This window comes from Mytilus edulis, chromosome 1 (assembly GCF_963676685.1).
Source record: "Mytilus edulis chromosome 1, xbMytEdul2.2, whole genome shotgun sequence".
Lineage (NCBI taxonomy): Eukaryota > Metazoa > Mollusca > Bivalvia > Mytilida > Mytilidae > Mytilus > Mytilus edulis.
This window is the reverse complement of record NC_092344.1, coordinates 46,867,515-46,886,501: the sequence shown is the minus strand read 5'-3', so window position 1 is coordinate 46,886,501 and position 18,987 is coordinate 46,867,515. Positions and strand designations below refer to the sequence as shown.

General features: G+C 31.2%; 1 protein-coding gene across 3 annotated transcripts in view; it reads right to left on the bottom strand.

The window, feature by feature from the left end:
- LOC139483987 (protein MON2 homolog) overlaps positions 1-18,987 on the bottom strand; it is a 287,784-nt gene that overhangs the window by 220,244 nt on the left and 48,553 nt on the right. The gene's annotated exons all lie outside the window — the stretch shown is intronic.

Sequence of the window (18,987 nt, the reverse complement as noted above, 5' to 3'; positions counted from 1 at the left end):
TACAATGTAAGACATTGGGGTATCCATGCTCTTTTCACACGTGAAGGACTAAAGGCTTGTTAATGAATTCTTATGGGTTCTTACAGAATAACTATGGACCTTTCAGAAAAAAGTTGATATGTATCAAATCATCCTAAAATATCTAACTAAAAATGATGCATAAAAAGTTACAAACAGGGTGGTTTTCAAGAATATTTTGCTGTTTATAAAGTAAATCTTAATTTCTAAACAGCTTGTCACCATGGCATCTTTTTGACATCTCCTTGAACTTTTTGAAAATAACAAATGCAATTTTAGTTTTTTTAATTCCACATGGAGTCCTGATTAGCATTTCATCAAATAACAATATCCTTTCTTGTGACAAGTAATGCAATTGGATGACAATTTTATAGATGAAATAACACATTTTTATGACAGAAGTATGAAATAATGTCTTCAAGTGTAGAGAGGTTTGTGACCTGTGTAAAGTCCATCCTAACTATATAGATCTGCAATTACAATTTCACATGATGGTAAATCAAATTTGGTTGTTAGAACAATTATTTCATAAAAACAACCCAACTTATTACAAAAAAATATCAGAACATAAAACAATATAACTAGAGGCTCTTTTAGAGCCTGTGTCGCTCACCTTGGTCTATGTGAATATTAAACAAAGGAAGATGATGGATTCATGACAAAATTGTGTTTTTGTGATGATGATGTGTTTGTACATCTTACTTTACTAAACAGTCTTGCTGCTTACAATTATCTCTATCTATAATGAACTTGGCCAAGTAGTTTTAGTGGAAAATGTTAATAAAAATTTACAAATTTTAGGAAAATTGTTAAAAATTGACTATAAAAGACAATAACTCCTTAGGGGGTCAATTGACCATTTGGGTCATGTTGACTTATTTGTAAATCTTACTTTGCTGAACATTATTGCTGTTTACAGTTTATCTCTATCTATAATAATATTCAAGATAATAACCAAAAACAGCAAAATTTCCTTAAAATTACCAATTCAGGGGCAGCAACCCAACAAAGGGTTGTCTGATTCATCTGAAAATTTCAGGGCAGATAGATTTTGACCTGATAAACAATTTTACCCCATGTCAGATTTGCTCTAAATGCTTTGGTTTTTGAGTTATAAGCCAAAAACTGCATTTTACCCCTATGTTCTATTTTTAGCCATGGTGGCCATCTTGGTTGGTTGGCCTTTTCACCGGACACATTTTTTAAACTAGATACCCCAATGATGATTGTGGCCAAGTTTGGTTTTATTTGGCCCAGTAGTTTCAGAGGAGAAGATTTTTGTAAAAGTTAACGACGACGGACAACGACGACGGACAACGACGACGGACAACGACGACGGACCAGGTGAGCTAATAAAAAATTGGAGCTGAACTGACTGTGACTTAAGCTTGTCTAGTCCTAATAAACATCAACATGCCTGTCCCTTTAACCATGATATTCAGTTTGTTTAATAATGACCCTGATCAGAGATGACCATACTAAACTTAACTGCCTGTAATCAAAAAACTTACATAATTCCCAGACAACCTCCATGCAAATGTAAAGTGTCTGGTAAGAATAATTTCCTGCCAAATATGTTTTCATGTATCATCAAATGATGTGCTAGATAAAAGGACATATATGACACATGATCATTTAATTCAGTCAGCTTTTGGTAAGAAAAAGATTTTCTATGGCTTAAATACTTGTGTGCATTTTAGATTAATTTTATGTGCCAATTGTAAACCTATTTTTCGTTATCTTTAATTCTTATGGTTTTAAATTAAAACTATAAAACATTTTCCATGTATGGCACATTTATATAAAAACAAGAATGTGTCCCAAGTAAACGGATGCCCCACTCGCACTATCATTTCCTATGTTCAGTGGACCCTGAAATTGGGGTAAAAACTCTAATTTGGCATTAAAATTAAAAAGATCATATCATAGGGAACATGTGTACAAAGTTTCAAGTGGATTGGACTTCAACTTCATCAAAAACTACCTTGACCAAAAACTTGAGTTAGAGAATACGAAAAATTCAACAATTGTTCCATTTGTAAAGGGGCATAACTCTTTAACAGTACAAGTGTCGCCACCAAAACTATGTTGTCAATTCATTGACACTACACTCAGTACAGTCAAATTTTGTCAACATGACTAGCCTAAACATTTCATTCAGGTAAAGGCCTATTTTAAGCAGGTTCAGATTGTTTCCAATAACTAACATCATATTATTCAAATTTCTACGTTTTGGTCAAACTATGTTTAATAAGTCAATTAATCCCCTACTAAACATTCTCCTTTGTTTGAGATAATGCCTATTCAGTAGTGAATGGAAATTAGAATTGATTGCATAGATTTGCTGCGAAATTATGTGTCACATAAATCACATAGAAAGAGGACATGGATGACCATTAAGGTTTCAAATAGCCTGTGGTCATTTGTTTTGAATATCTGAAAGGACATAACTCTTTGTTAGCTTAAAAATCTTTTTACATCTTTATTTCTGTATTTTCTTCTTCTAATTTGTTTTAAAAAAAATATACTACAGCCATACATAAGTATGGGTCTGGAAACAAATTGTTTATTGCACTACATAACTTATATAAAAAAAAAAGGAAAAGTGGCATGATTGTAAATTTAATCTATCCTTAGTCATATCATGCTTCAAATTTTAGAAAAGTTGAATATGTTTTATATACTTGTATAGCTTTTTTTTTTAAATATACAACATGTGTACTGGTGTTAATAGAAATAAGAAGATGTGATATGATTGCCAAAGAGACCAATCTCTCAACAATGAGTAAAACCAATATCTCATAGTAGCTGCATGGATTTTCTTTTACAAGCAAACTCTTTTATCCTATCAAAATCTTCAGAAATATATGGCTATTGAATTACTGTCCCCCCATACTCTAATTTGCCAACAGCTTTTCCGTATGCAGTTATCTTTCATGAGACCTCATTAGAGTGCACAACACAAGAGCAAAGAAAAAATCATGATGAAAGAAAAGGTAAACAAAAAAGAAAGTTAGATAGTGTTAAATGATTCTGAAAGCAAAAACTTAATACACCAAATCATTTAACAACTGTTATCACAAAGTTTGATTAACAAATTGAAAAACTTGGAAAATATAAAAAAAAAAAAAATGTTCATCGCTTTGGAGTTAATCAACAGCTTAACTTTTCTACCAAGAAACATTGAATGAAATATTTTTTGTCACTTATACAATAAATGTAGTTTCACAGTCATACACAACACTAAGTTTAGTATATATGCATGCTTTAGTTGAATAGTTTCATTGTTATTGAACCAATGGCAATGCATATATACACTAATCAATCCCTCTGTAACATGTTTTTTATATCTATTACAAATCCTTAACATATAATAACAAAAAATACTTCATTCGTTGACTGTTGTTTGAAAGTTTCAATTGCTAGTTAAATTTCAGATTTTGTGCTGGTGTTTACCAATTATTGCCTTGATAAACTATAAACACAGAATCACAGAGCTGTAAAACATAAGTGAGATAATAGAGCCATGTTTATTTGTGTATTGTTTATATTGTACATGCTTTCCGATTAGTTTGTTTTTCCCATTGTCACTACATATGGAAAAGTTGTTTGCTTGAAGATTTGGGAAAAAATCATTTTCTACAAAAAAGTCCATATGTACTACACATCTTTAATAGCCATTCATGAATAAAAAAAAAAATCTTTTTCTTTAATAGAGCTATTTTCTTTTATACAAACAAAGGAAACAAGCCAACCATATCTTTAAACTACACACATTTAAATTTGAGGTATTATATGACTTTTTAGTATAAAGGCCCAGATACAAAAATTTCTTCAAATTTCATCTTGAAATCAAGGTCAAGGTCAGAAGTTATCAAAAACTAGTATTCAGCTTTTCTGTGGTTATGGACTTCCACCTAATTAAATTTTAGCCATATTGAAAAATCTTATGTACACTAAGCATGCATCTATTTGGCTTACAAAATGGTAAGCCAGATACCTTAAACAAGTTTTCTGGACCTAGATGACCTATCAATCTGAGTTTAATTACAATTCCAATAATATTTGGTTAAAATTTGTTAAAATTACATGTTAAATGGCAGCAGAATGATAACTTTAAAATGATTGCTTACATGGCCAACAAAACAAAAAAATGTAAATAAAAGGTTACAATCCCAAACACTTGTGTTAAATATTCAAGATACATTTACAACAAATCTAATTTTCTGGCCACAACAATAAGAAAGACAAAATTATTAGGTGGTAAACCAAGCATGAAATCAAATATAGGTAATTACTAATGAAGGAAAGGGACAATAATCAGGTAATTCATTACTGTATCCCTTCATTCAAAGAAGGCTTATGCTGGACAAAGACAGATTAGGGGAACCAAATCAAAATGGCAGGTCATTTATTCTGTGAGAAAATGAAACTGAGAACTTAATACTAGGGATTCTTTGTTTTCAGACATCCTCAAGACAGATTGATGACAGACAAGACAATCATTTTACTTCCAATATTCCCACAAATACATTGTGTGTCATTTATGAACAAATTTATAGTTTGGACAAGAATAAAAGAATTATGATCCAACAAAATGGAAAAATCATGCTGTCAGGAATTCTTTTTTATGATCACTTTTGCTGTTTACTGTTTATCAAAAAAAAAAAAATTTAAGATAAGGCAGGTAACTTAAATTTTAACCAAAAAAATATCATGACTTTAAGACAAAAACTTCTAAAGGAATCAATTAATGGTTTCAAGCGTAATTCAATTTTATAGATCCTGTATTGCTAGAATTTTTGCATATGAATGCCTTCAGACATTAGAGCAAACAACAATCAATCAATCAAGAGTTTTTGCTGTTTCTGTTTGTCTATTATATAGTTTTCAAGATAATAGGCAAAAATGCCATTATTGGAAAAAAGCTGTTGCTTAAGGCTAACACTGTTCAGAAAGAGTTTAGAAGATTGTTATAAACGTCATACTGCATATGCAGTTCTTCATAGCTCATCATTTTGCTGGTTACAAATTCTGTTTTTTTATTATAGTTTTCAATATAATATGCAATTTATCGACATCAGTCATGTCTCTTAGCTGTCCTGATAATTTTACTGTTAATAGTTTATCCACGTAGAGTAAAACAAGAATGTGTCCACAGTACACAGATGCCCCACTCGCTCTATCATTTTCTATGTTTAGTGGACCGTGAAATTGGAATAAATTCTCTAATTTGGCATTAAAATTAGAATGATCTTATAAAAGGGAACATGTATACTAAGTTTCAAATTGATTGGACTTCTACTTTATCAAAAACTACCTTGACCAAAAACTTTAACCTGAAATTTGCACTATCATTTTCTATGTTCAGTTAACAGTAAAATTTGGGTCAAAACTATAATTTGGCATTTAAATTAGAAAGATCATATCATAGGGCACATGTATACTAAGTTTCAAGTTGATTGGACTTCAACTTCATCAAAAACTACCTTGACCAAAAACTTTAACCTGAAGCGGGACAGACGGACGAACGAACGAACGAACAGACGGACGGACGAACGAACGAACGAACAGACGGACGGACGAACGGACGCACAGACCAGAAAACATAATGCCCCTCTACTATCGTAGGTGGGGCATAAAAAAGAGGCTCTCAGGACCCGGATTAGCTCACCTGGTAAAACTTCACCATTTTGATATTTCTTTTATGTCTATTGCAATCACTTATGTTTGCTTACTTGTAAATCTTATCTTTAGTGACCTTCTTGAAGACCTTGCATTGATGATCATCTTAATTGTTGACAGTTTATTACTATCTATTAAAATTTTCTAAATGAATATCAAAATTAGAGATATAAGTGAAAATAAAATCTATAATTTATAAAGATTTGAAAAGATTGGTCATGCTGACTTACTAGTTATAGATCTTAGTGTGCTGAACATTCTGCTATATACTGTTCCTCTCTATCATTAGAAGTTTCTGAAAAATACATAAAATGGGTAAACAAATCTGTTAAGGGCAATAACTCCTCTAATGGATCAATTAATGATTTTAAACCATGCTGACTTTTAAAAAGAAAACTGATTTATGTACAAAACAAATATCTTATATACAGCAACAAACTGCAACCATTAAATTACATGCTCCTTACTTGATACATTCATATACAGAATACATTAACTGACCTTGAACGTGTGACAGTGTACCTGTGTCCTTCAAATAGTACCTTGCAGTTACAACAACCTTTGTATTTGATGTCATTCAGGAGATATTATGACGTTTCTGGGGAATTATTCATGGCATGCCTGTATAATGTATAATTATAGATTTCTGGCAAAACTTTTCCTTCAAGTTTGAAGAGACCTAAACTGACCTGGCTATATTTTACCTCTGTGACACCAGATTTATCTTGAGGGTATAATTAATACAGGCACCCGTCTCTGAAAAAAATTCAAATATACCTATATCTAGGTATATTTTAAAACAAAATTTAAAGGTGAGTGCCTGTAATATTGGAATGTGAACAAGAGAGCAAACCGGATATTTCTACATAAAATTAATCTAGACCCCAAACAGGATGAAGTAAAATAAATAAATGAACTTATGTAGGGTTAAGAAATGGAAAGGTCAAAATCAATCCAGTCGCCAGACCCCACCATACATCAATAAATTAATATCCTTAGTACATTTTCCTAAGAAATTGGTTTAAACAGATATTTTCCTTCAGAAATCTGGTTAAAAATTTATAACTGATATTTTTCTTTGGAAATCTGCTTAAAACCAGTAACCAATACTTTCTTCATAAAATATAGTTAATAAATAAAAAAAAAAAATTGTAGACAAATATATGAATTTCTGCAAGATTCCTTTTGATTATTTCAGATATTATCTTACTTGTGATATCACAGATTCTAACACAAATCCCAATAGTTAAGCAATTAAATACAAAATTCATTTTCAGTTATATTTAAAGAAGAGTATTTTCATTAATATAACTCTTCTTTCAAGTATAACAGAAGTAATAACTGAATGATTTACTGTGGTTTTATTGTCTTATATATCTTTGATTGTAATAAAAAGAAATATCTAAATGCAATTCACACATAAAATGCATACAGAAACTGTGATAATTTTCTGATACAATGATATGTTTTGCACAATTTAGAAATATTTAGCTGATACATCTGTCATTATCTTTGACAAAGAGATATTTTAAATGCTGATACAAAATTTGTATATCCCATTGCCACTCAAGAAAGTGAAGTACATGAAAATTGTAATCACAATGAGACAAACAAACACTGATGCTTTATCTTCAGACTTTCCTGACAATGATCCCCAAATTGACCCCATTGGAACCAAAACAATTATCTTTATTTGATCCAATAGGCTTAGGGTTTTCAATTAAAAAAGTGATGTTGTGTATTTGGATTTCAATCCTATAAACCACAAGATCTTTCTTTAAGAACATTTGTGACAATTGTTAGGCCAAAACTTGCTCAGGTGTTTCACTACAGGAAATTTTAATAGTTTTTACTCAACTTATTGCAAGAATGAATATAACATCTCGAAACTATATATCCTTACCGTATTAGACCAGATGCTCAGCAGGGTGCAGCTTTATACGACCTCAGAGGTCGAACCCTGAACGGTTGGGGCAAGTATGGACACAACATTCAAGCTGGATACAGCTCTGAATTTGGATTGTGATTAAATAGTTGACACAACATGAAATCTGAAATGAGAAAAATTGACCGAGGTAATAAGCATTATATACACATTTCATTAAATTTAGTTAAGACAAACTTAAGTTAAGAGAACATAAACTAAAAAATTCTTCAATTATTCCACTTGTAAAGGGGCATAGCCCTAGAATGGTAATCAAAGTGCTTGTAATCACTGAATGGTAAAGATTGCTTTAATTTATCAGTTAGAAGTAAAGTGAATATTGTATTGTATAATGTATATAGCATTGACTTAAGTTGGTTCAACTACTATTCTGGACAAAGAAAGATAACTCCAATTTTCAAAGAAGATTTCATAAAGTATTGGTTTAAGGTGATTCAACAACCATTCTGGACAAAGAAAGATAACTCAAATTTATTGTCTTGAAACTACAAAAATGCTTGTTTTAGGCCCCTTTTTTGTCCTTTATTCCTACACTGTTTGCCCGATAACCCTTAAAATATATCCCAACCTTCTACTTATGGTATTAAACATTGTGGTACAACTCTTTAAAATTTTTTGAAATCTATTACATATTTTCAGTAATCTCTTATTTTAGTAGCTGTGGCAATTATCATAATACAGTTTAATTTTTGAGGTGAAAAAAAAATAATTATTTTCTGTTCTCTAATTTATTTATTTTTCTTTCGCATTTTTTCTTTCTTTTTTTTTCTCTCAATTTTTTTATAATTCATTTTTTTGGGAATTTTTAGCAAAATTGTATTTCTCCTGGGGTGAACAAGGGTGGGGTTTTATTTACACCAAAGCAATTAACCAATCAGATACAGGATTTTTTGCTGCATAAGAAATAACATATTTTATTTCTTAAAGAATTTAAAATAAGCTACAGTAGAAATATTATGTTGGTAGTAGTTTTTCTGTGACTGGAAATGTCAGTCTAAAATAGTTAATGGTCAATCAGAAAATGCTGACCAGAAAGTCAAATTATTTCTGGCTCCTTTGTTAACACATTGAATAGATCTTCTACACCTAGTTAAATATGAATTAAATTTCTGGATTTTCCCCTACCTAAATGGATAAGCTTAGAAACAAAATTAATATCAAACATGTATCATCCAATCAGCAGTTGCACAAGATTTATCTGGAGTACCATCTTGTGCAGGTAAAATGTAAACAAATAATTTTGCTCTTGTGACCATATATATCTTCCAGCTAACAAAAGCAGCTATTTATCAATTACTAGTTAGAATGGAATAAATGAATGGATGTATGATTCATAAGATATCATTCAAAATGAAGGAAAAAAATGTCCCCACATCACAGTGTCATCATCACTCTTATGAAACTTGCACTCCGGCTTCCTCCACCAATAAAAACTGGCCGACACGAAATAGCCTAAATGTGGTGCTTAAAAGTGGCATTAAAACACCAAAACTTTATTCTATAGTGACTTTAGATTAAATATAAGGCTTCTCCCCAAAGGGTATTATAAATCCCCATAAGTTTCAAAAAAAATTGAATATAGCACTCAAGATATTAAATATCAGTCTATTTAAAGCTACAGGATACTTGACTTGTCATAGTGACCTTGTTAGAAATGTTGTCTCCCTATGGAAAATCATTCATCAAACTAGATAAAGTAAAGTAAAAATTGGTTTTATGATTTTAAAAAAAGATATTGCATATTATTAGCCTATGTTTGGTTAAGGTTGGATTATTGTTTCTAAAGACAATGTCTGGAGGCCTGGACAAACACCATTCATCTCATTGAAAGCTGAGTCACAAAACATTTCAACACAACAAACTGATACAGGAATACCTGATCCATTTAAGTCCTTTTCGAACAGAGGCCTCGTGGCCAAGTGGTCCAAGTAGTTACTACTGTAATCACTAGCCAGCCAACACTGGGGTTGTGAGTTCGAACCCCGCTCATGCGGGTGCACTCGACTCCAATCTTAATTGACTAGGATTGTCAGTTTTCCTATAGATGGTTGTGGTTTTCTCCGTGCACTCCGGCTTCCTCCACCAATAAAAACTGGTCGACACGAAAAAGCCTAAATTTGGTGCTTAAAAGTGGCATTAAAACACCAACAATCAAAATCAAATCCTTTTCTAACAAATAAGCTGGACAAAAACCTTAAAATCAATCTTAACATATTTCTTAGTAAATGAACTTTCCCTTTAATTCTATAATAGTCAACTATAACGAAAATTGATTATTTGCAAAATATAGTTTTATACTACAATTTGTGAGTGAAGATTATACAGAATAAACTTAATATCATTTTGATGCAAATATTATCTATAAATTAAATTTTAGGCAATCAATTCAAGTGGTACATTATCAAGTCATAAGTGGATAGAAATTTACATTTTATGCACCCAAATAAAACCATTAAACTCATAGTTTATTAGCTTATATCATGCAATTAAGTTTTATTTTGAAGCCCAAAACATATGTTGACTTCAATTTATATTCTATGCAAGGAAATTCAAAGGCAATACAAAACAAAAAAAAAGAAAATCTTCAACACTAAATTTATCAGTGAATCCAAATATCCAATTAGCACAGATTGAAATCCTTCTTTTATTCTGAAGTATTTAATGACAAATGCTAATTTGGTCCTCTCACGAAAATGTCAATGAAATCCAGTCATAAAGAGATGGATATTAAGTGTAAAATTTAACCTTCAAAGAAAAAACAGTTATCTGTTAATTTTATCATTTTCTTCACTTTTTTTAGCCTTAACAGAAACACAAAAGTCATAAAAGCTGGCTTCAGACAGACATTTTTATTATTATGGTGTTAACATCTTTTTTTATTGCAGTTTTTTTAAACCTTTGTTTACTTCATCTTGTCTGCCACATTCCTGCAAGGCCACAAACTGTTATACCTGTGTTTCTGCTAAAATTAAGTTCCCACAATTTCTTAGATATTCGACAGGGAAAAAGGATTAGGCATTAAAAAAAAGTTAAAATGCATTCAGGTTGCATTTTTGTAAATAATAACAATTCAATTTCCCATAAGATCTTCTTATACAGCTAAAACTGTACCACTTTTACTATGAAGTTTTGAAATAAATTATATCCTAGAATGGAAAGTTCATATGCACTAGAATTTTTTTCAAATGTCAAAATATAGGGCTATGTGGCATATTTTCAACGTTTGTATGCAGAACTTCTAAGAGTTTAAACTTACACTAAAATTCTATACTACCCCTATCTTGACTTTAGGATTTACACAAATTGTAATATGACTGATCTGCAAATGCATATATAGTGGTAACATACCCAAGTTATGTCTAAGAAAGTTATGAAAAATCTAATGATCATTCAAGTTGATTCAACATATTATTATATTCAAATTTTTTAAAAGTGCTCACAAATATTGGTCCTACTATCCTATGCTGGGCATAATATACATACATTTTGTGATTTAAAGGGTTATCTCAGATACTGGCATTCTGATCACTTTATTGTGGTCAATTTTTTTTTTCATCTCTTATAATTTTCAAAATGTAAACCAAAATCATATGCTGACACCAGGGCTTCCAAAATTTTTTTGAGCCAGCCGGACATTTTATATCTGATCCCGATTTTAATCCCTAAGACTAAGTCACAAAAGGCAATTATGGTAATAAGATGGCCATCCCAATTATGATTGACATTAGATTAAAAAAAAAAGATATTAAACTTTACTTTGATATGAATTTGATGGTCTGACGTAAACTGTTAAAATTGGCACTGCATCATTCAAAGTGTGCACATCAGCGTGCTCATATCTGCCTTAGACTCTTTATTTGTGCAAAATGATGTTAAAAACTTTACGTTAATATAAGAAATATAGGAAGCATAATTAAATTTCCCACCTGTGCACATGCGCACACGTGTTCTTGTACATACAACGCAGTTCTGACGATTTTTCATTTAAAACCTTTTTAAATGTTTCATCAAATCATGTTTATAAATGAATTTATTATAATTTTAATCTTTTGGACTAAATCAATTAGATACAAACCGCTGAAATGTACGAAAATAATTGTGAATAGACTGATTAATTTATACGATGTCCGGTACTGAAAATAGTTTACCTGTCACCTAAACAGGTAGTTTTCAGCTGTCCAACTACTAATTAGCCTTGATTAAAATTAGAAAGTATTGGAGTAGGGGTTGTTTTGATAGTAATTAATCATCATGTCACTTTTATGACCAGAAATGTGTGGCTGTTAAAGGCAAATGTTTGGGTCAAAAAGATCATTAATTATGTTAAAATGAACGAAAAAGCCTTGAAAACTAAAAAGAAGATGACCGTTTCATGCTTTGCCCAGCCGGAATTTTACCGGAGACATTATACAATTGACCGGAATATATGACCGTTTTGGAAGCCTTGGCTTTTCAAGGAATATCCGCCATGTTTGTTGAGTGTTAAAATCAATAGATATAACTTACAAGATGCCCTAAATAGCATAAAAACAAGAATGTGTCCAAAGTACAAGGATGCCCCACTCACATTTTCATTTTCCATGTTCAATGGACCGTGAAATTGGGTAAAAAATCTAATTTGGCCTTAAAAGTAAATTGATCAACCAAAAGGGAACATTTGTACTAAGTTTCAAGTTGAGTGGACTTAAACTTCATTGAAAACTACCTTGACCAAAAACTTTAACCTGAAACTCACACTTTTAATTTCTATGTTCAGTGGACCATGAAAATGGGGTCAAAAGATTAATTTTGTTTTAAAATAAGAAAGATCATATCATAAGGAACATGTGTACTAAGTTTCAAGTTGATTGGACTTTAGCTTCTTCAAAAACTACCTTGACCAAAAACTTTAACCTGAAATGGGACGCACAGACGGAAGGACGCACAGACCAGAAAACATAATGCCCCTCTACTATTGTAGGTGGGGCATAATAAATTTTGGTAGCATTCAGACCAGCAGTTTTAGAAAGAAAAGATAACAACAATAGACCACAATGCCGAATCATGGCCATAGCTCACATATAGAGATTTAGTCTAGGTGATCTACTTATTCACTACCTCTGAAAATGAGGTCATACAGAAATTCTGTTGATAGCAACGGTAAATCTATATGCTTTCACCATATAGATAGTAGGGCAAAGCTATTCAATTCATACTTTTCAGATTGTTTTTCTTTGGGAACCTAAGAAACCTTTTTAAGGTTTATGTACCCTTCTGTAGCCATTTTTGTACGAATTTTTCAAACCTCAATTGTATCAAAACTAAAGATATAATAAATAATAGAGATAGGCCATTTAGTACATGTTCCAAGGGGAAACTTGATGCAAAGCATTATTTTTTACTGTTTCGTTGCATTTGATAGAAAAAGAGGATTGTGTGGCAAATAATTCAAGATTTTTATAGAAAATCCACAGTCTTTAATACAGAGATTTTTGTTATAAAATTTGAAACATAAATTACTCACTTGATTTTCTATGATGTGCTAGTGTTTATTTTTTACAAAAAGTTCTAAGTAACCTGTAAATTCCAAAACACCTCGTGCTGAGTCACTAAAGTCGAGCGCACCCTAAAAGGTGTACTTGATTTTGGCCATATTTATACTTGCCTCAACCAATAACTACATTTATAAACTTGTTTTAATGAAATCAATGCTAGCACTGCATGCAATAATCCTATATCTATCAGTCATTAAATTGCCAAATATGAGAGTACAAGGATAAAGGCTGTGGATTTTCTATAAAAATCTTGATTTATTTGCCACAAAGTCCTCTTTTTCTATTAAATGCAATGGAACAGTAAAAGATAATGCTTTGCATCAAGTTTCCCCTTGGAATATGTACAAAATGGCCTATCTCTATTATTCATTATATCTGTAGTTTTGATACAATTGAAGTTTGAAAAGTTCGTACAAAAATGGCTACAGAAGGGTACATAAACCTTAAAGCATTACTCCATTAGTGAACAGAATTGCAGTGTGACAGATAAATATATTGTATCTTGTATTTTTATCAAAAATTCTAACACCCAATATTTGGTTTACAGGGAAAGTTAAAAATTACAGTCATTTTCTGCAATGCAATAGTCAAGCTGACAAATATGACTGAATGAATGAATATCAAAATACAAGAATTGTAGACAGAACTTCTTCATCAGGAAATTGGAAATTTCCCCTTTGCTATATGTGGGAGAATAATCAGACATCCTGTGAAATATTGTGTTTCTAGAGTGTGATAGATGGTTAATTTCAATGTCAAAATGTTTGTTTTCCTATTGCAGTAATTATCAGTTGATTTTCGCTAATACGGTTTCAAAAATGATCAATTTTAGAATAAGCTATTCCCTCATACTTAATGAATATATATGATGCCATAGATGAATATACTATGCTGTTTATATGTAGTCAGGCAGCCAACATTTTATAACACATCTATTTTTCCCATATTATTAGATTTTCCTGAGGGACGGTAGAACTGCCACTAAACAGAAAGGCCAAAGTTGTTAGATATGATAAACAAATCTATGATAATAAGGTTAAGTTAAGCACTATGGGAATGCAAAAGTGAGACTATCCTTCTTAATAAAAGTTATTCAGGGATAAGGAAGTGAATGTCAATTAATTAAAGCTAGGGCAATTCAACCAATTTTCTAGAAAACTGTCTACCAGAAATTACAACCTGGCTTGTACAATATATACAGAATAGTATACAAGCAATGTTAAGCAAAAACATGTCAAATATGTCATGGCCATTCAAATAGATGTTTATTTTAAAGACAGTCTTGTATTTCTGAGTAACTGCATTTCTTGCTATTGAAGCTCATATCTTTTTCTATTCATATTATGCATAAATAAAGAATAGCCTTGAATACTCAAAAGAACTCCCTTTGGAGTACAAGTATCAAAAACAATTGCACCTTTAATCATTTCAAAACAAAAATCCTAGAAAATAACATCCCAGCCATCAACTGGTGTTCAAATTCTAAACCTTTGTACATTTCCATCCTATAATCATATTGTCTATTTCATCGATTTCACAGTGACCTCATTGACTTTTGCTTAAAGTGCACTGAAATGAGTTTGATAAAGTTATTGGTTTCTTTAATAGTGCATAATCTTAAAATGTCTTGACACTTTAATTATTACTTTATATTCATTTCTTGTTTATAACCATTCAGTTTATGCTATAAAAACAATATAACAATTTTGATTAACTTGAGGCTCCACAGAGCCTTGTTGCTCCTAAACAATGTGTACTTTTGTAGTTGATAGAACCTTTCACCAAATTCAACCCATAACCTGCCTATTAGAATTAGAAACCCCCAAATCAAATTAACGTGACATGTTGGAATTCCACAGTAATACTAGAATTCCTCCTTTTTAATATGGTTCACCAAAAAGGTTAACCCACTTGTTCCTTTTACAGCAGATAACAATACATCAATGTAAGGTTACAATCTGAGGTGTAACATTTAATTTTAGCATTCAGTTATCACTTTTCAGCCCAAATTTTAGTCCTTTTTCAGTTACTTTAACCATGACTTGGATGTAATGACCTCAAGGTCAACATTGATCTTTTTCTTATTATATGTGGCCATATATCACAGAAGGATTGCAATATCTTATTTAGTATTTGAGTTAGTGTTTAACTGTTTTTTCATCTAGGGTGGCTTTAAAATATTTTGCACAATTTTGCATGATAAATTATTGACTTCCTATCTGATGTAATTGTGGTATGCACTGATAAACCTGCAAGACAATTTCAGATAGAATGTCTTCTTGACTGTGACTAAATAATAATGGGGGCAACATCTTTGGTGGAGGTCTACTTTTGTTACTGAAAGAAACCTTAAGCTCAATAATTGGAACTTGTTAAATCAATATCATCTTTTTAATTAAGTATGATTGTTAGATTATATTTCATATATACTGTATGACTGATTATACCCATAAGAATTTAACTGTGAAATAAACAAGGTCTTTTATTAATTGCAATAGTATAATTAAGATACTTTTGACTAGATGAACTTGTTTATTGCCACTTCACATTCTTCAGGCAAAATATTATGTGAGATGAAAGGTTGCAAAAAAATTCTATGCATAAAGTTTTTGTTTTTAATTTCCATAAATATTAAAACTCATTTAATAAATCAGCACCACAATGATCAACCTTGTCATAAAATGGATATTTTTGTCTTTGTCTGCTGTATCATATCCAGTGGAATTGATTTCATGTGCACCAATTATCATTGTACTTCCAAAAAATTACATTACATCTACATAAAATCTTAATTATCAATTGGAAAAATTGAATTATAATAGCTGCTTTTTATTAAGATACTTGAGAAAATAATTATCAAACAATAGCCATGTGCACTGTTGTATTTTGATTAGTGTAGGAATGATAAATGAGAGAAAAACTTTTGCCTATTGATGAACTTAATTACCTTTGTCTATATGATACATTATCGCTATTTTGTGCATTTTTCCTTTGATCTTTTTTTGTGATAATTTTCATATCATGCTACTCACTTGAGATGGAAAATTATCGCTAGAAACTAAGCATGCACGAGGCGTTGCTAACGAAATTTACATGAAATTGACAACGTCGTCATAGGTAAAATAGCGATAAAAAGATTATCATTGTTCATCTCAACTCGATTGCCTTTCTCGCTTTCGCCGTCCCGGCTCAGTGAGAAAACCAATCTCGTTGAGATGATCACCAATAATCTATAATTATATCAAAAGTAACCAGATGCTCTGCAGGGCGTAGCTTTATACGACCGCAGAGGTTGAACCCTGAACGGTTGGGGCAAGTATGGACACAACATTCAAGCTGGATTCAGCTCTAAATTTGGATTGTGATTAAATAGTTGACACAGCATAGGTTTCTGACACAGAATGAATGTGTTCTAATGAACTTAAAATTTTTGTTTTCTCTTAGAGCAATTCACTAAATGAGAAAAGTTGAACCCAATTTTTTTAATCACATCCCCCTTTCCCTTATTCCAAAACTAATCTCAATTAAAATTTCTAATGGAGTTTGCAACAATAACTACTCATTTAAATACATCATAAAATATTAAGATGTAAAAAAACTGCTTGTTATCACTGAATGGTAAAGATTATTTTAATTTATCAGTTGGTAGTAAAAAGTGAATATACATTGTATATTGTATATAACAAAGATTTAAGTTGATTCTGGACAAAGAAAGATAACTCCAATTAAAAAAAAATCTTGCTATTGCACAATATTTTGCAATTAGATATTTCTTGCTTACTATTCTGGACAAAGAAAGATAACTCTAATTAAAAAAAAATTGCTATTTCACAATATTGTGCAATTAGATATTTCTTGCCATTGCGCAATACTGTGCAATTGAAAAGACTTGCTATTGCACAATACTTAATATAATAATTTTGGATCCTGATTTGGACCAACTTGAAAACTGGGCCCATAATAAAAAATCTAAGTACATTTTTGGATTCAGCATATCAAAGAACCCCAAGATTTCAATTTTTGTTAAAATCAGACTAAGTTTAATTTTGGACCCTTTGGACTTTAGTGTAGACCAATTTGAAAACAGGACCAAAAATGAAGAATCTACATACACAGTTAGATTTGGTATATCAAAGAACCCCATTTATTCAATTTTTGATGAAATCAAACAAAGTTTAATTTTGGACCCCGATTTGGACCAACTTGAAAACTGGGCCAATAATCAAGAATCTAAGTACATTTTTAGATTCAGCATATCAAAGAACCTAACTGATTAATTTTTTGTCAAAATCAAACTAAGTTTAATTTTGGACCCTTTGGACCTTAATGTAGACCAATTTGAAAACGGGACCAAAAGTTAAGACTCTACATACACAGTCATGACAGTTAGATTCGGCATATCAAAGAACCCCAATTATTCAATTTTGATGTAATCAAACAAAGTTTAATTTTGGACCCTTTGGGCCCCTTATTCTGTTGGGACCAAAACTCCCTTAAATCAATACCAACCTTCCTTTTATGGTCATAAACCTTGTGTTTAAATTTCATAGATTTCTATTTACTTATACTAACGTTATGGTGCGAAAACCAAGAAAAATGCTTATTTGGGTCCCTTTTTGGCCCCTAATTCCTAAACTGTTGGGACCTCAACTCCCAAAATCAATACCAACCTTCCTTTTGTAGTCATTAACATTGTGTTTAAATTTCATTGATTTCTATTTACTTAAACTAAAGTTATTGTGCGAAAACCAAGAATAATGCTTATTTGGGCCCTTTTTTGGCCCCCAATTCCTAAACTGTTGAAACCAAAACTCCCAAAATCAATCCCAACCGTTCTTTTGTGGTCATAAACCTTGTGTCAAAATTTCATAGATTTCTATTAACTTAAACTAAAGTTATAGTGCGAAAACCAAGAAAATGCTTATTTGGGCCCTTTTTGGCCCCTAATTCCTAAAATGTTGGGACCAAAACTCCCAAAATCAATACCAACCTTCCTTTTGTGGTCATAAACCTTGTGTTAAAATTTCATAGATTTCCATTCACTTTTACTAAAGTTAGAGTGCGAAAACTAAAAGTATTCGGACGACGACGACGACGACTCAGACGACGACGCCAACGTGATAGCAATATACGACGAAAATTTTTTCAAATTTTGAGGTCGTATAAAAATACTAGAATTGATGTTTCTAAGAGTAGTAACTCCAATGACAGATCAACCAACTGATGGTTTTAGTAAGAGATTTTAGAGATGTTGTATTTATCATTAGTGCAGTTTATAGTTTCTGTCTTTGATTCCATTTCTTAAGATAATATAAAATAAATGGGAAATGTGTCCTATCTATGTCCCATGATGCCCCAACTTGCATATTACATTATAAAGGGACAATTCTCAAAAACAGTAAAAGTGACTCTACCCAAATTTATACTTGATCTGAGTCTTGTAGATAAAACTTTATGCCCCCTCTGCTATGATAGGGGCATTATTGTAAATCTTGTTCATTTCTTGCTTTTTATAGTGTCTCTCTTTCAATTATAACTTTGAAGATAAAAGGTATAACAATTGAATTGTTAGAAATAATCATTATCCAAGTAGGAGTTCATTTATTGTTTCAGTGGTATGAGAATGTTTGAAAACTTTGTATTGTATTTACCTTTCTGTTATAGTTTCAAGATGAAAGCAAATGAAATAATCAACTTAAAAAAAATCTTCTATCCAAAGCACTTTTCTGTATTTAATAAAATTGAAAATGGAAATGGGGAATGTGTCAAAGAGACAACAACCCAACCAAAGAGCAGACAATAACC